We start from the raw sequence: 19,915 nt of genomic DNA on the forward strand, positions 1-19,915 counted from the left end.
CGAATGCCCAAAACGACGTCGTTTTGGGCATTCCGTTTTTTTTTTTTGTTTTTTTGTTTTTTTCTGCCATTTTCGACCTCTGCAATGCAGAGGAAGAGGGAGAGAAAGAGAGGGAGAGGGAGAGGGAGAGGGAGAGAAAGAGAGAGAGAGAGGTCGCGTCGCCTGCGCCTCCCGCCGCCGATCTCGTCGCCTCCGCCGATCGCGTCGGCCACCGCCGATCGCGTCTGCCTCGCCTCAGCCCCTCCTCCTCCATTTTTTAGGCCCCCTCCCCTCCCCTCCCCCTCCCCCTTCCCCTTCTTCCCTTCTTCTTCTTCTTCCTTCTTCTCAAATTCGAGCCAAATTTGGCTCGAAACCCTTTCGGGCCCTGTAGCAGAGCTCTTATAAAAAAGCCGCCGATAAAGGGTGTGTATTATCATCGATGGAGCTGAAACGGCATTTTTACGGCAGTTGTTTGAAGAACCGCCTTAAATGTATTCTACTTTGTTCTAATTCCCTCGCAAAAAAATAGCGAATTCCCTCCAATTAATTTATTAAACGACATCGTTGCCTCTTCTCTTACCTATTTTTTTTTATCTCCAACTCCTGAAGAAAGCTTGTTGCTGGAGACGAAGAGTCTCATTGTTGCACTGCAACGTCGAAGCTCCAACGTTGGAGGTCGTTCGAAGCACCATTGTCGCACTGAAGCACCATCGTCGGAAGTAAGAGTCCTTTGCCTACCTTCGTTTTCCCCTATTAGCTTCATTTTTTTTACTCTTTGTTGTTGTTGTTGTTGTTGCCTCCATTGGTTTCTTTTTCCATGTTTTCCCCTTTCCTTCTCTTTCTATTGCCATTCCTTCTATCTTTTCTGATAGTGTTTGTACTAGGCTAGATATCAATGATTTGAGAAAGGGTAATGTCATTTTAGGGCTTGTTTCACTAAACGCAAGAATCCACTATACATTTTTAAAATCTCCCTCTTATTATTGGTTTATACACACACACATATATAGGTTAACAAAGATCAAAGAAACGAAAATAAAGAAACCCAGAAATTAAAACAGAGTTTTTCAGAGAGATTTTTGTGGGTTCAAGGATTGAAAACACTAAAATAGAGGTTTTTGCATGTACAGGCGGGCTCTCTCTCCTCTAAGAGAGCCCCCTCCCTCACTCATAAGCTTGGGTCTCTCTTTCACTGAAGAAATTTTAAAGAGTTTTGATGAGCAAAACCCAAGTTGAAAAAGACCTTCATTTCCCTAAAGGTTCTTGTTGCTAATAAAAAAAAAATGCTTGAACTCATATTATTAATTATTGAAATTCAGATCTATTATTCTTTTTCATGTTGAAATTGTGAATTTTAGTGACACTCAACATCTGTTTGATAAAATGTCTATTATGCCTTGTACTTGTTAAACTTGTGATATGAGTAGGGAGGGTAATAGTAAATCATCCCAAATTTCAAACCTGCATCAGTCAAATCATCCCAAATTTCATTTCTTGAATTGGGTTTACTTTCATGGTAGTTAATGTGTATATTGTATTGTATAGTTGGAGTTTGCTTTTGTTTATTTTGTTGATTGTGAGGGCTAGAATCTTTTTGTTGCATGAAATTTGGAAGAGCAACTGAAGGTATTAAATTTTACAAGCCAAAAGGATAAAAGAAAGGGTTCAGGCTATAAAAGTAAGGTTTTTTATTGAAAAGCTAGAGACATCAAACACTTCATGAGAATTCTTTGGAATCTCATCCAGAATTCGTAGGTATTACTTCCATTTCACAACCACTTAAAAGCTTTAGACACATCTTAGAATCTATAAACTCTTCTCCATGAAATTGTGGAAACTATTGGGATCTATAGAGTGTTGAATTTCTCTTCCCCTAATTGATTTAGAATTCCAAAATAGGAAAATAAGGGTCTTAGACCATGAAACTTAATTAAACATAAGCAAAATTCTTGCAACACGACAGGTAGCAAGCTAATTCATACAAAACATAAAATAAGACTTGAACTTGATTGAACCAAACAAATACTTGACCACACAAGGTCTCAAGCAATCTCCACTTGTTCCAAACTTGTAACAGTCACATTTGCGTCCTGCATATAAATTACATGTGCATATAGTTTTTTTTGGGTGAGTAAGTCATAAATTAAGGACAAAATTTACACAAAGTACAAGGGCTATACCCCAGGACCTAACCAAAGCTATACATAAATAATAACTAAAACAGCCAACAAAGGCAGGCAAAAACCACCTAAACTAAAGGACTATTACACAGGAAAAGCTGCTATACTAGCTTTAGAACAACCAAACAATTTCTAAAAGCACTATTATAAATTATCCAAAACATAACAGAGACATCCTTGCATGGGTACAAACCAAAAGTCCTACTCCCAAAACAGATTTTGATTTTTTGAATAGGTTCAGGGGCCTCATGCAGAGAGACATTCCCTTGCACAGCCTGCAAGGGTAGGCCAAAAATCATCACAAAATACACCTAGATGGGACTGTCACAGTGTTTGAACAGGACAAACAGGTATATACAATGTAAGGAAAAACTTTCTTCAAACGCGAGGCGCTTCCACCAGCCATCTTTTCTTGTTATATACTTCCGGAAGTCAGTAAACCCTGCCCAAGATAGGAGAATACACAAGTACTAGCTATCCACAAGCAGATTTGGCATAACATCTTCAAGACAGTAACACATGCACACAACATAGGATCTCACTTCACTCAACCCACAATATAGGATCTCACAACACTCATTTATCATCTTCTCCATGCAACCTGCAAAGAAAATAGATAATAATAACAGAAAAATATTATTAGCAACACACAATGTGGCCATTGATTTAGGTTTGGTAATTTTTTGCTCACAATCTGTCAACACTCTTATTGGTTATCACTCAGCTCACAGTAAACTGGCAGCAACTCAAGGACCCTGCAAAAGTAAACAAACAGATTAGTGTGCGTATAGTTGATAACACACACACACACGTTACAATGATCTCTTGACAATTAAGATCTGATTTAATGTTTGCATTTTAGGCCACATGCTTCCATTCCTCAATTGAACATAACAGCGATTACACTTCTAACATGGTGCTTAGCAGATACCCATTCAAGAAACCCTTGGGAAAAGTTGCTGGTTTTTGAACAATGATGGGTTTGTGAAGCTTTTTGATGACTATAGTGATATTTGAATTCTAGGAAAGTTTGTTTCGCTTTCATGTGTCAATCTTACCTTTTCTATAAGTTCATTGTATAAATTCCTTTTGTATGTAGTTACTTATAAACCTAAATGTAGCGTGCATATTTACATGTATACACCTTCATTTGCAAAAAATTCCTTAATGGATGATTTTATTCTTTTGGGTATATTCACTATGTCTCAGCCTTCCTTTTAAAAAAAGTTGAGATAAAAAGTTCCCCCACTAAGTTCATGCCCTATGTTTTTTTTTTTATTTTTTTTTTATTTATTTATTTATTTATTCAGGAAAAAAATCATTGATGAATAATTCAATGTACAAAGTATATCAAATACACATCAACAAAGAAGGCAAGTGCTCTAAGCATCATAGGTAAAAACTTCCCAATCCTAACTAGGTTGGCACTGAGAAAGCCAAATCATGTGCTAGCACAAGACATACATGACTGGCGAGGTACCAATCAAAGTATAAGAACAAGAGATAAAGACAGAGAGAAAAAAAAAAAAAAAAAAGCAGCCAAGCACCCAAACAGCCAAAACTCCCATCTTGAACATACATCAGCCACCACATTCACTTTAGCCACCTAATCTGCTACAGATTAGAAATAACTTCATCCATTGAATAAAATTTAAGGTTTAACTTATACTTAACCCCAATTGCTACCTTAGTCTTCACCCTTTCAACCAAATCATCCTAATCAGGCTGTGAATTTTGAAAAGACAATCATTTCTCACTAGCCAAACAGTCCCTAGAGTATTTTTATTTGTTTCAGAGCAGTCGCCTCAATCCAGATAGCAGGAGCCAAATCTATTTTCCTATGAAAAACTCCCATTAGCTTTGGTCTATTCTTCCAACCTTCTTGCTTCACAAAGTTTTTTTTTTTTTTTTTGGTTATTTTGAGCTAAAATATTTACTTTTTCCTATTTTGACTAGACACTTTTTTGAAACTTGATGATTTAGTCACTATTTAAAACAAATAAAAACAGCTAGTTTGATGGAGACTTGATGATTTAGACAATTATTTAGTCACTAATTTTCTTAAAATATGCCTTCTTTAGGCTGCACACCATATCCTTGTCCGTTAACTTTATGATTCTTTCTGTGTGTTTGTGTGTATCAAAATAAGTTATTTAAAGACACTTGATAGTCCAATTGACAGAGGCAAATGATTCTCTATGTTTATATACAGGCTTATACTTTTTTTTTTATTATTATTATTTTTACGTCTTTGTTGTATATAATCATGCTTATTATATGCTGACTCGTACTTTTTAATTTCATTGTTATATAAGTATTTACATGTAAAATTTCAAGTAATGTTGAAGATAATTGTTATGGATAAGGATTGGATTCATATTAAAAATAGGTTAGACCCTGCATATATGGAAGGGGTTGAAAAGTTTATTGAGTTTACTTATGCTAATAAGCCTTTAGAGTCAAAGATATATTGTCCGTGTAAGAAATGTGTTAACCTTAGATATGAGACTCAAAATGGTGTAAGAGAGCATATCATCATAAATGGGTTTAACACTAACTATATAAGATGGACAATTCATGGGGAGGCCTTGGCTCCATGTGGTAGAAATGAAGTGAATGAAAATCAAGAATCCGATGTAATTGATGATATGATTGGTTTGGTACATGACTCATTTCAAGTTCCAATGGAAGATAATGCCTTTATTGAATCAAATACATGAAAATACAGGATTGAGGCCCAGTGAGGAGACTAAGAAATTTTTTAAACTATTAGAAGATGCACAACATGAGTTGTACCCAAGTTGCAAGAGGTTCACAACTCTTTTCTTTTGTTGTTCAATTGTTCCACATAAAGGTACTCAATGGATGGACTGATATATCATTTGATATGTTGCTTGAGTTGTTGAATGAGGCATTTCCCGAGGGTGAAACATTGTCGGACTCATACTATGAAACAAAGAAGTTCAACGAAGCTTTAGGTTTCAATTACAAAAAGTATGATGCTTGTCCTAGGGATTGTATGTTGTTCCAAAAAGACGAAAAAAGGCTTGATAAATGTAAAATTTGTGGGAGATCAAGATATAAAGAATCAAAAATCCATTTAGAGGATGGAACCACTGAAGTAACACAAATTCTTGCCAAACAAGCAAGGCATTTTCCTTTAAAACCAAGGCTTCAAAGGCCATTGATGTCATCAAAAACAGTATCACTCATGAGATGGCATGCCAATGAACGCACCAATGATGGGATATTGAGGCATCTAGATAATTCACTTGCATGGAAAACCTTTGATGAAAAAAATCAAGATTTTGCTAGTGACAGTCGAAACGTTAGACTTGGATTAGCATCTGATGGTTTTAACCCTTTTAGGACAATAAGCATTGCTCATAGCACGTGGCCTGTTGTGTTAATGTCATATAACTTGCCTCTTTGGTTATGCATGAAGCAACCGTATTTCATGTTATCTTTGCTTATTGATGGGTGTAGCGCTCCTGGAAATGATATTGATGTGTATTTGCAGCCTTTAATTGACGAGTAAAAGGAATTATGGACTGATGGCATGCTTACTTATGATGCATCAAGCAACCAAATGTTTCATATGCACGCAACTTTGTTGTGGACCATAAGTGATTTCCTGACATATGCTAATTATCTGGATGGAGCAAAAAAGGAGAATTGACTTGTCCCTCTTATAACCAAGATACCCATTCTAGATGGTTAAAACATACTCGAAAGCATTGTTATATGGGCCATAAGCGGTTCTTAGATGAAGGGCATAAGTTTCAGAAAGATGCAATATGCTTTGATGGAAGTGTTGAAACAAAGAAAATGCCATCTCAATTATCCGGTGATGATATTTTTAAACAAATACAATTCATTGAGAACAAATATGGGAAGGGTGATGGAAATGAGAACACACGTTTGTCTAAAAAAATAAGAGTTGTTGAGGATAGGAGAGGCATTCACAATACCTTAAGGGAAGAATATAGTTGGAGAGAAAAAAAAGCATTTTTTTTCCAATTACCATATTTGAAGGACAATTTAATTCGACACAATCTTGATGTTATGTACATTGAGAAAAATGTGTGTGAAAATATACTTTGGACCCTATTGAATGTTGTGGGAAAAACAAAGGATAGTCTAAAAGCTCGTCGTGACCTCCAAGATATGGGACTTCGAAAAGCTCTCCACCCTCAACAACGGTCAAATGGTAAAGTTTTTTTACCCTCAGCTTGCTTCACGATGAATAAAGAGCACAAAGAAACATTTTGCAAGGTGCTGAAAAATGTGAAAGTCCCGAATGGATACTCGTCAAATATTTCATGCCGGGTACAACTCAAAGAGAGAACTATTTCAGGGCTTAAGAGCCATGATTGCCATATTCTAGTGCAACAATTATTGCCTCTAGCTATGAGAAGGACATTGCCTTAGAATGTTTGTGCAACCTTGATTGAACTAAGTACTTTTTTTAAACAATTATGTTCAAAAGCAATACATCCAAATGATTGTGGTCATCTTGAAGAGAAAATTAGATTGACTCTTTGCCATCTTGAGAAAATTTTCCCACCTTCCTTCTTTGATATCATCGAGCATTTGCTCGTTCATTTAGCAAAAGAGGCATTGCTGGACCAGTATATTACCCGATGGATGTATGCTACTGAGAGGTATGCTTTAATTTTTCAGTTTTAGGTATATGTAAATGGCATGCACTGGTCAAGCTTATCTTACAACTAAATAAATTTTATTTTTTCATAGGTATTTGCTTACACTTAAAAAGTACATGCGTAATCGAAGCCATCTAGAGGGTTCCATTGCAGAAGGATATTTAGAAAAAGAGTGTTTGACATTTTGTAGTCGATATTTGCATGATGTTGAGACAAAATTAAATCGGCTGATACGAAATTGTGAGGGTGAACAAAGGGGACGTTCTTTAGGGAAAGGGAAATTATTCCTACTTGATAAAACTGCATGGGAACAAGCACATATATATGTGCTAGCCAACTCTAATGCAGTCCCTTCATTCCGAGAGTATGAAACCTACTAAACTAAATATTCAATTTTCTAGTCAATTAAATTACATATTTAATATCCTATACCTATTCTCAATGATGCAGGAAACGCGTTCAAGTGCTTAAAGCTGATAGAAATCATTTAAGTGAGCGTAATCTTATGAGAAAGCACAATGAACAATTTCCTCTTTGGTTTAGAGAACATGTAAGTCATACATGCAAACATTGGATTAAAATAGTGGTATATGTATATATAATGGTATCTTGGATATCTGATTCCTAATACATTAGATTAAAATGTAGGATCAACACTTGCAACAAACTGAAAATGCAAACATCTCAAATGAAGTTAAAATATTGTCCATAGCACCAGACAATTGGGCAAGAAGATATAGTGGGTACATTATAAATGGGTCTAGGTTTCGCACTAAGTAGCATGAGGAGAGTGGAACAACTCAAAATAATGGAGTGTCATTGACTGCAAATGCATAAAGTTTTGCAAGTTCAAGAGATAGACGCCCAATTAGTGGAGAAGTTACTTTCTATGGGGTTTTGAGTGATATAATTGAGTTGCGATATTCTAATGACTTTAAGTTTGTGTTATTCAAATGTAATTGGGTTGATAACAATGTGGGGAAGAGGTAAGATGAGTTCAACTTCACACTTGTGAATTTCAAGCATCTATTGTATCAACAAAATTGAATGTCAGATAAACCATTCCTCTTTGCATCCTAGGCACAACAGGTTTGGTATGTACAAGACCTTATTGAGGAAGATTGGCATATAGTTATGAAGACGACACCCAGGGATTTGTATGATTTGCATGCAAGGGAATCTGTTGAAGATGCAATAACATGTCCTCAAGTTGAGCCATATTCTGGTCAACATCTCGATGATTCAACGTACACTTGTGAGGATGATGTTGAGTGGGTTCGGTCAAATGTGAATGGAACAACTATTGATGGTGGTGATGATGCTAGTATAGATAATAGTGGTGATGGGGAGGATTATGACAATAATAGTGATGAAAGCGAAGATGATTATGATGATGAAAGTGATGATGTTTATGTTGATGATGATAGTGATGATGACAACTATGATGATAATGATTATTAGTGTTTCTTTTGTGCACGATTCTATGTTATCTTAAATGTTTAACAAATGTAAGACACTGAGACTTATTTACTTTTTATTTCATTTGTATTCATTAGTTAGTGTTCACATGTTTGTATATATAATTTCATACTTATTTGCACATCCTTGCATCCAAATAATAAGTGTTCAAATGTTTTTTTTTTTATTTATTTGTTTTTTTCTAGATGACTACGAAACAAAAGCGGCCTCGTTGGGTAGCTAGTTCCATGGCTAATGTTTCACAACCAGTACCTACCACTAATCAATCACAACTTCAGCCGTAGCCACAACTGCTGCAGTTTCAACCACAGCCATAGCCACAACCACAGCCACAGGCACTACAACCCCTATGGTTTAAATTTTTGTTTCTTAAATTAGTTGCTTTTGCTAGATGCTCCCTTGCCATGTCATAATGGATTAAAATGCACTTTCTTTTTCACAAATCAAAATTCATTTCAATTTCATTGAGAGGTCATCAAGGTGTCAAAACAGTTGGAGATGCACTTCACAAATGTGTAGCTTGGCCTTCGGTTGATGTAATGCACATGCACTAACACTATATCTATTCTATTTTTAAATCTTAGTGGTAGCTAGATTTATATCTTTTTATACGTGTGCAGATTAAGGATCCACTTGCAGACTTTGTAGATTGAGGGGAGTTAGATGGACTATGTAGATAATGCACATGTTTTTTGGAACTTTTATTTTGACACTTGTGTTTTGAGACAAACATTTTGGAACTAGTTGCTGTATTTGCAGATTGAGGGAGCTAGATAAACCATGTAGATGATGCACATACTTTTTAAGGCTATAATTTTGGCACTCGTGTTTTGAGACAAATATTTTGGAACTATAATTGCTATAAGTGACATGTATTTTGGAACTTTGTTACATGTGACATGTATTTTGGAATAGACTTTGATAATTGAATATGGTGTATGGATTTATATGGCTATAATATTGAGATTTTGGCAGTTTAAGTCATATACTGTTATATTGAATGTGTGGAAGAAACGAAAGCGAAAGAGAAGCTATACTCAATATGACCGTTACTGAAGCTTCGAGACCAAAGAACTAACGGGATGATCATGGCTGCTCTACGGAAGAACGCGATCATCTCATACGAAGTACCAAGAAAATCAAGAGCACCAATGACCAGGATGATGAACCCATGAGTGAATCCTTGTCAGCAATCCCAATTTCAGGGGAAATCAGCACTGAAGCTGAGTTATCGAACGTGGAAAACCCTAATGGGAACAAGGATAGTGCAGGCACGGCCCAGATGGAACTCATGGAGTAAAACAAAGGACCCTCTAGATCTTTCAAACAAGCACTCCTCCGATCGAGATTCAACGAAATAAGAAAAGAAAAAAAACTTTGATTGTGATGTAGAAGAAATGTCCTTTGATGAGGAGGAAACGTCTACTGAAACATACCTTGCAGAGGAAGGAGACTCAATGGAAGAAGATAGAGAATGTATTCCCAAAGTTAAACTCCCTCTGGCCCTTCTGAAAAAAATTAGAGAACTATGGAGGAAGTGCTTAATCGCAAGCCTTTTGGAGAAAATTATAGGTTACAAACTTTTCATGACCATAATGACAAAAATTTGGGGCTTACAAGATGACTTTGAAGCTCTTGACATAGGTAATGGTTTTTTTATAGTCAAATTTGATATGGTTGATGACTACACGAAAGTTTTCACTAGTGGTCCTTGGATTGTGATGGATCATTACGTGACGGTTAGAAAGTGGCAACAAGATTTCAAATCTGATGATGCTGAAGATGATACCACTGCAATTTGGGTGCGGTTTCCAACTCTACCAATCGAGTATTATAATGAGAAGGCTTTATTTCATATAGCAAAAGTGTTGGGTGTACTTCTAAAGATAGATATCAACACAGGCATGGTAGCTCGGGGAAAATATGTGTGAGTTTGTGTCGAGATGGATCTTCGAAAGCCACTGATCTCACATCTTTCCATCGGTAAACATACATATGGTATTGAATATGAACATATACACTCATTATGTTTTTCTTGTGGTAGGATTGGGCATTGAAAAGAAGTATGTATCGACAATATCAGAACGACGCCGAAGCCGACCAGCCAAGGAGTTGTCGGAGAAGAAAGTCAGAGGCAACCTACAATCTTTAATAATGGGCCTATTCCAAGTAATACCAAACAGACGTTGGAGCCTTACCTAGGAACTTATGGGCCTTGGATGACTGTGTCCAAGCCACCAAGGAAACCAAGGGGCTCAACTGGTCATAAGGGGCCCAATACCCAACAAACGAATAGATTTGAGATCCTGAAAGAAGGGGCAGATCCTCCACAAGGCCAAAAAACCCATCTAGATAGGGATAAAAATCAGAGAGGCAAAGCCTAAACAGATATGGGCTTCAAGTATAAAGAAAGAGGCAAGAATCACAAGGGAGGAGAATTTGAGAGTTTTGCTTTGGCAGTGAACGAGACTAGAGAGGAGATCAAATTGGGTAAGCAAGCTACCACTGACATGAAGATTCGAGATCAAACAGCAGGTCTGGAAAAAGCTGAAGCTACCACTCTTCCTAGTATCCCTTCATTCACAGTTACCCTTTTCATCACCTACCACAGTCCAACCTTCCACAACCCAAATACACCACACCACTAACCACTCTCCACACCATAAACAAAATCTTAGCAACCTCAGAACCAAACATAGAGATCCACCAGATAAAAATGGAGAAGGTCGGGGAGAATTTCCCAACGACGTAACACGCACTACTTCAGAACAGAGTTTTGGTGGTTCTAACCCCCAGGAAAGAAGTGTTTCACCTCATCGCCTTAGAATGGTGGAACGAAGAAATCAAAGTAAGGATACAACCATAGAGACAAATGGAAGTAGGCCAGGATCAGCACTACATTTTGATAACTCCCCTGAAATCAATAAAAGACAACCGCATGGCAGCAAAGGGATATCTGGCCCTTGTTGACCAGGATCCATTGTCCAACCTTTTTATTCCTTCCATGGATATGTTAATCTGGAACTTCAGAGGAGCTGGTAACCAGAGGTTCAAAAGGACAATGAGAGAACTAGTCCAAATTCACAAGCCAGATATACTCATTCTTATGGAGACTAAAGTAGAGTTTAAGTCTGTAGGGATGTTTTTTAACTGCATGGGCTTTACGGCCTCTGCCCATGTGGATCCAACTGGGCGAAGTGGAGGCATTTGGATGCTATGGAATCCAAATCTAGTCAATGTTCGAATTGTGGAGGCCAGTTCCCAGTTGATCACAGCTACAATCTCTCGACAAGATTTTCTGGATTGGCTACTTTCAGTAGTGTATGCAAGCCTAAACAACTGTAAGTGGAATGAACTTTAGGAGCACCTAGAAGCTATATCGCGTAATATGACAGAGCCGTGGCTTGTTGCTGGAGATTTTAATGATTTCTCAACCACTCAAGAAAAACGAAACTTTAATAGAAATCACAATCTCAGTCAGAGCCAAGACCAAAGAAGGAGTAGGAAGTTCAACAACAAAATGCACCACCGCAATCTTATGGACTTGGGATGCTTAGGCCTAGATTGACTTGGTCTAACAACGAAAAAGGTTGGGCTAACACCATGGTCAGACTAGACAACCATGTGCAATACGGAGTGGCGAACTAGTTTCCCTGAAGGTTCTGTTCGTAATCTGCCTCGTACCTATTCAGACCATTCTCCAATGATGGTTTTCACTCAAGGTATGTCCCCTTTTACCCCCACTTGTAAATCTTTTAAATTTCTTGCTACCTGGATTTCCCATGGTGATTTTAAATCTGTGGTTGAGAATAGTTGGTCCAAACCTAATCCCTCTTTGACTGGTAGACTTGATGCTCTTGCTAAAGGGGCCAGTGTTTGGAACAAAGAAGTTTTTGGAAATATTTTCCGAAAAAAAAGGTGGCTTCTTGAGAGTTGAAGGAATTCAGAAATCTCAAGCTAATGTTTATTCCCACAATTTGCACACCCTTGAATTGGAGTTGTTGAACAATATAATAAAATCCTTTACTAGGAAGAGTTATTGTGGTTCCAAAAATCTTGTGCTAACTGGATCATCCAAGGTGAGAGGAACACCAAATTTTTCCATCTTACTACCCTGGCTAAAAGAAGGAGAAGGAGAATTGAGGTTTTGAAAAATGATAATGGTGAATAGATTGATCAACCTTGCCTGCTCAAAACCATGATTACTAACTTCTTCATTAACCTCTTTAGCCACTATTCTATCCATTCTCTTGACCATTGGAACAATCTGATTTTATGTAAAATTGATGAAGAGGACAATGCTCAACTTTATTGTCTTGTTAATAATGAGGATATTTGGAAGGCTGTGAAGAACATTAGTGCCTTTAAAGCTCTAGGTAGAGATGGTTTCCAAGCCATCTTCCATCATACCTACTGGGCGATTATTGGCTCTGTTGTGCGTGAGTTTGTTAAAAATTGTTTTTTCAAAAATCATATACCTCCTGAGATCATTAGAACTCTTGTTGCTTTAATTCCTGAAGTTGAGAATCCTGAGAACATTAAGCAGTTCAGACATATTAGCCTGTGTAATGTTACTTACAAAATCATTTCTAAAATCCTTGTTAATCGATTACGCCCCTTTTTAAGTAAGATTGTTCGACCCAATCAATGCAGTTTCATACCTGGGAGGAGTACTAGTAATAATAATATTATTTCTCAAGAAGTTTTACATTATTTGAACATCAAAAAAGGGAAGAAAGGGGGCATGATTTTAAAAATTGAATTGGAAAAAGCTTATGATAAAATTTCTTAGGATTTTTTGCAACAAACCCTTAAAGAGTTTGACAAAACTTCTATTGATCTTGTTGTGAGCTGTGTTACCACTATGAGCATTGCCATCATTTGGAATGGTGAACCTCTTGAGGAATTTCAACCTAAAAGAGGTTTACGCAAAGGTGATCCTCTATCCCCTTACCTCTTTGTTTTATGCATGGAGAGATTGTCAAATATGATAAGCTCCAAAACTGAGAGCAAGAGTTAGAAAGGGATTGAGATTACTAGAGGTGGGCCTAGCCTAACTCACTTGTTTTTTGCTGATGATCTCATGCTGTTTGGCCAAGCTACCATCAATAACTGCAATACCATTATGAAGGTCATGAATGAATTCTGTGACATCTCTATATTAAGGGTTAACTCCCATAAATCTAAATTGTTTGTATCCCCTAATGTTGAGAGGAGGTATGCTAAAGAGTTGAGCACCATATGTGGTATTCCCCTAACCTCTGAGTTAATGAAATATCTGGGAGTTCCGCTCATTAATGGCAGAGTTAGTAGAAGATATTTTAATGAGGTTTTAGTGAAAATGCAAAACAGATTGGCTGGTTGGAAGGTTAACACCTTATCCATGGCTTGTAGAGCTACTCTCATCAAATCTGTGAGCTCTGCCATCCCTTCTCATCCCTTCTCATCCCTTCTCATACCATGCAGACTATGCTTCTCCCTAAAAGAGTGAGCAATGATATTGACAAGTTGAATCGAAATTTCCTCTGAGGTGACACCTTGGAAAAGAAAAAAATTCACCTGGTCAAGTGGGATGTGGTTTGTCATATGAAAAACAAGGGTGGCCTTGGTATTAAGAAGGCCAGAGACCAAAATTTGGCCTTGTTAAACAAGCTAGGCTGGCATCTGCTTAGTAACAAAGCAGATATGTGGTGTGAAATGCTTAAAGCTAAATATTTGAAAAACACATCTCTTTATGACTGGCCTAAGGGCAAAAGAGCCTCTCATTTATGGAGGGGCATTATGCAAACTAGACACATTCTGAGAAAGGGTGTGAAATGGAAAGTTGGCAATGGGCAATATGTGAATGTATGGAAATATTGGTGCTGTGGAACTAAGGCCTTTGTAAACCTTGAAACCCACACTAACCAAAACAGCTACAGTGCACTTACTTTCTCTACTACTGTAAATGAGCTATCTGATTCTGATGGCAGCTGGAATGAGAACCAGATTAACAAACTTTTCTCTCATATTATTGCCTCTTTGATCCTAGAAAATCCTTAACCATCTTCTTTAGAGATGGACAACCCCTTGTGGAAGGGTACAACTGATGGCTCCTTTACTGTTGCATCTGTTTATAACCTCATTCTTGGCAGCCATGAGAATGAGGAGGATTGGAGCTGGATATGGAAAATAAGATTGCCTCAAAAATTGAAAGGTTTTCTTTGGACTGTGTTCCATGGAAAACTGCTTACAAACCAAATGAGGCTCAAAAGGGGTCTGACAACTAATCCTACATGCCCTCACTGTTGTGGGGTGGAGGATATGTCTCACCTCTTTAGAGACTGCTTCAAAGCTAAGGATGTGTGGTTAGCTATTTTTAACAAACAGCGGTATCTAGATATGATGAGGAAAATTGAATGGAATGGCTTAAGAGTAACGCAAAAAACAAACTTATGCTCAATGATAACACTTCTTATTAGCAATCTATCTTTACTGTTGCATTATGGAAAATCTGAAAGAACAGGAATGCTATGGTGTTTGAGCAAGAATTTTTTCAAACCCAAGAAAGTGTTAAATTTATTATGGATTACTCTAGAGACATACACCAAGCTTTTCTTCATTCTATAACCAATCCTAGACCTGCCTTTAGACTAATCCATTGGTCTTTGCCTCCTGCAGGTAGACTCAAAATGAACACTGATGGCAACAGAAGCATTGGAGGTGATGGAGGCTTTGGAGGGCTGATTAGAGATAAAAGAGGAGCTTAGGTGTGTGGATTCTACGGAAAACTACAAAGTGGCACCAGTCTTGAAGCTGAGCTGTGGGCTCTTTACAAAGGATTGACTGTCATATTGCAAAAAGGAATGAACCATGTAATCATCGAGACCGACGCAGACCAAGTAGTGCAATTGATTCATGAGGACCCAGGTGACAAAACACCCTTTAAGGACTTGGTTCACGAAGCTCAAATTCTCCTCAGAGGCTGTGAGTGCTCCGTGCAACACGTTTGGAAGGAAGGAAATTTATGTGTCGATGCTTTGGCAAAAATGGGAGCCAACCAACCAGAAGATATGCTCGTGTTCAATGATCCACCAGCTAAATTAAAATGTCTGCTAGTCTCAGACATGATCGGAATGTCTAGGGAGAGGACTTAGTTCCTCTTGTTTTGTTTTGTTTTCCGTTGTACCCAAAAAAAAGAATGTATGGAAGCTTTAGTGGGTTATATACTTCTATTGAATGACTTTCATTAAGTACATCAGTAGGCATTGAATATAAAAGTATAAACAAAATCAGTTTGGCAAATGGTTCACAATTTTAGGCGGTTTCTAAACTGTCACTAATAGAAAATCATATTTAATTTTAAAATATATTTTACGGCGGTAAATAACAGCCATTAATTGTTAGTTGAGTTTGCGGCGGTATCAAACAGTCACTTTTGATTTGGAAAAAACCGTCCTTAAAGAAACACTATTTACGACAGTTCTACAAAAAATGTCGTTAATTTCTATGGCCATCGATTTTGACTAGTGACAGTTAATAACTGTCGCATATACCGTCGTTAATAATAATAGTGGTTATACCACCGCTATTATCTTATTCCCGACACTTATATAGATGACGTTTTCAATTTATGTCATCTTACCGCAATCAAAACCTTTTGCGACAGTTGTATACTTACTAACGGCGGTTTATTACCGCCGTTAAAGGCAAACTTTGGCGTAGTGATATTGCTGAATTTAAGTCTCTATTTCATTTTTTTTTAATTATTGTATTGTTTTTAAATTTTAGATCTTTATCACAAAAATCAAAATTTTAAGCTTACAATTGTTGAAATTAATTTATACTAAATATTTGGTCAATTGTTATGTTTTAAAATTCTTATTTTTATGATCTATATTACTTGTATCATTGGCTTATATTCATAAATTGCGTATATTGATGAAAATATAATCATTCTTGAACAAATTGTGACAGCATTATTAAAACGGAAAGCAATAATGAGTTAACTCAAAGTGGATTGTCCCACACACCTCTGAACAATAATAATGTAGACAATCATATTACAAAAGTAGTTTGAAAGGTTTAATTTTTATTATATTATTTAACTCGGGTTATTTACGACAGGTCTACAAAAAACGTGGCTAATTTCTATGGCCGTCGATTTTGACTAGTGACAGTTAATAACTGCTGCATATACTGTCGTTAATAATAACGGTGGTAATACCACCGCTGTTATCTTATTCCCGACACTTATATAGATGACGTTTTCAATTTATGTCATCTTACTGCAATCAAAACCTTTTGCGACGGTTGTATACTTATTAACGGCGGTTTATTACAGCCATTAAAGGCAAACTTTGGCGTAGTGATATTGCTGAATTTAAGTCTCTATTTCATTTTTTTTATATAATTATTGTATTTTTTTAAAATTTTAGATCTTTATCATAGAAATCAAAATTTTAAGCTTATAATTGTTGAAATTAATTTATATTAAATATTTGTTCAATTGCTATGTTTTAAAATTCTTATTTTTATGATCTATATTACTTGTATCATTGGCTTATATTCATAAATTGCTTATATTGATGAAAATATAATCATTCTTGAACAAATTGTGACAGCATTATTGAAACGGAAAGCAATAATAGGTTAACTCAAAGTGGATTGTCCCACACACCTCTGAACAATAATTGTGGACAATCATATTACATAAGTAGTTTGAAAGGTTTAATTTTTATTGTATTATTTAACCTGGGTTTCATGAATCCTACTCACTTTCTTTTTCGTTTTTATTTAATTTATTTACATATGCAAGCAAACTCCGAGAGCTAACTATATTTGCTTCACAATGAATGAATTGAAATAAAATGATCATCCATCATAATATTTATTCTTACAATTGGTTCACTAAAAAATAAAAATAAATTTTTTTATTTTAAATAAATTATAATTGATGATTGTAAAGAAAAATATTTGGTAACATAATTTTGTTTTTTTTTTTTTTTTTTTGAGAATTCACATGATTTGGAAATTTAAATTTTATCAATTAATTATTGTATTTTTTGACAAATCAAATGAGACTATTTGTATTTTTTTCCATTGATAATTATAAGAATATAATTATTAATATTTTTTATTCTGTACAAGTAATGAACAAAATCAATAAGTTGTGTGCAAACCAGAACAATTTGAAAAACCAAAACAATAATCAACAATCCAAACGGTGCCGTTTAATTTGTATACAATCAAAGCTAACAAAGTTGTGCCACCAAAACTGTGTCGTTTTCAACCTCAGTATTCCAAGTTCAGAAAATGTTAATAGTACCAGTTTTCACTTCCAGTCCATGTGCAATAAGCAAATCAAGCTTTCCTTAAAAAAGGGGCATTATCGTGTTCCATCATGAGATGAATAATAATAAAAAAAATTAAAAAATATATAAAATGTTCAGAGATATAATAGTTATCTATTAATTTAAAAAAAAAATGAAAAGTTCCATAAAATCAATAAATAAATAAAATAGAGAGGAAACAAAATATCTTCACTGTTTGTGATGAATGAAACTTGAGAGAAGATCAATAATATTGAGTTAGGCCTCCAATTTCTCCTTCTTTAGGCTTCAATTAATTTTTGGGTGAGTGAGTGTGGCTTGCTTTGCTCTAGGGAGCTAAGTTTCTTTTTTTTTTTTTTTTTTTTCCCCCCTCTCCCCGCCCCTCCCCCCCAATTTTGATTCCCAGGCCCCAATTTTGATTCCCAAGCAACGAGGCTACGACCAACACAATAGGTATTATAGATTGGTTGGGCCTCAAATTGTTTACACTTAGATCTAAGTCTCTACTTTTTACAGGTATATAGTTCTGGATGAGTTCTACATATTGAATGGTTCGAATGATCAAAACGAAATCCGTGATGGGCCCCCACGGGCCCAACATTTCCGTCCAACTTAGTGATTTTATATATGTAATTCTTTTTTTTCCCCTCTCACGGTACTAAAGGGTCAATTCAATTCCGAAAATTGTGTAAATTTTGTTTGATTAAAATATTATGTATATTAATTTTTAAATATTTTTAATTTGTGAATAGTGATAACTTTTTTATTTTTTGTAACTTTTTGACTTGTTGACTTTTTTGCAACACCCTAAACCAGGCCTTAGTTGAAGAAGTTTTTATAATATATATTGGGGTCTCAAGTTTTTGGGCCTTTCTAATTCAATTTGGGTTTTAACATAATTTGAACTTTTAAAATTAAAGTGGGTCTTTTTTTCTTTTATGAATTTATATTTTGGATTGGACCTTTTATTCATTTAGTTTAAATTGGGTCTTTTATTTATTTAGTTGTCAGGTTTTTATTCTTGGCAATTCCGTTTGACAAAACTTCTTTCAATTGTATTTATTTTCGCACTTTTATTTCAGTGAGGCTATGAGTGTTTAGAAGCGAATCCAATCCGAATTGTGCCTTTCAGAGAAGTTTGTGATGCTAATGCTTTCAAGATTGCCACATCGCTGATTATGACGGGGATCGAGCTGCCCGGTCAGCTCGCAGGGGTCTAGAGGGCAGCGCCCCTTGGCGGGTCCAGGACAGCGCCACGGCGGGGTCAAGGGGCAGCGCCCCCGAAGCAAAATGCAAAAATGCATTCAAAATGCCTGTCTGCTCGAGCGGACATTCCCCTGCTCGAGCGGAGAATGCTGGGTTTCAGAAGTTTGTCAGGTCTGTAAAAATACTAGAAGGTGTGATTTCACGCTCGAGCGGGTTCTCAAGCGCTCGAGCGGACCTCTGTTTTGTCACATGCATATTTTGCTGAAGCCGCTCGAGCGGGTTGTTGGGCGCTCCAGTGCGCTCGAGCGGCGATCGCATGACAGATTTCTATAAATACGTGTTTCAGTCCAGATTTTAGGATTACTGCTTCAGATCTTAGGATAACTTCTCCAGATCTTCTTTTTGGATCTTAAGGTTTATATCTGGAGATATTTTGTTAGGTTTTCTTTGATGTTTTCATTGAGTATTCAACTCATGGTTTAAGAAGCATACATCAAAGGTTTGTTTGTTCATTCTACACAAAAGAGAGAGTTGTTCTTCGGTGGATTCTGAAGAATTCGAGCCTGAAGTTTTGGTGGATTCTGAAGTGACTCATCGTTAAGACAATTCCGAGGTGAAGACGGGGTTGGAAGAGACACATAGAGGTTGGTTCAATTCGGGCGTGGATTCACTAGGTAATTGAGAGTATACCTGTGTAATTCCTTTATATCTTCTTAGTGGATTGTTTTGTGGCTGTTGCCCGTAGTTTTTTTTATCACAATTGGAGGTGTCCAATTGTGGTTTTTCCATGTAAAATCGTTGTGTCGTTTTGTCTTGATTGTTTGATTGAGATTGTTATTTATATTGCTTAAAATTGATACATAATCACAAATCAACATTTAGGGGATTTCTAAATTTTTCAATTTAGTACTTTGAACTTATAATATTGAATTAGGCCTTTTTTTTTTAATTTATATTTTTAATGAACTAGTATAAGACTATACATATTTTTCGGGTCCTATTTTTAGTCTCTTTTTAAGGGGTCCAAAGCAGCTGCTTGCTTGCTTTCAAAATCAGGCCTGGCTTTTGGTGCACTACGAGATTGCTCTAAATGAAA

At 36.3% G+C, this 19,915-nt stretch overlaps 1 long non-coding RNA gene across 1 annotated transcript; it reads left to right on the forward strand.

Moving 5' to 3' along the window:
• Positions 1-412: 412 nt before the first annotated feature.
• LOC114321581 (uncharacterized) lies at positions 413-15,535 on the forward strand. Its single transcript, XR_014337397.1, has 3 exons — positions 413-698; positions 8,488-12,024; positions 14,963-15,535. It is a non-coding gene; the product is annotated as an uncharacterized LOC114321581 (long non-coding RNA).
• Positions 15,536-19,915: the final 4,380 nt, after the last annotated feature.

This window comes from Camellia sinensis, chromosome 8 (genome assembly GCF_055761805.1).
Source record: "Camellia sinensis isolate YWXY chromosome 8, ASM5576180v1, whole genome shotgun sequence".
Lineage (NCBI taxonomy): Eukaryota > Viridiplantae > Streptophyta > Magnoliopsida > Ericales > Theaceae > Camellia > Camellia sinensis.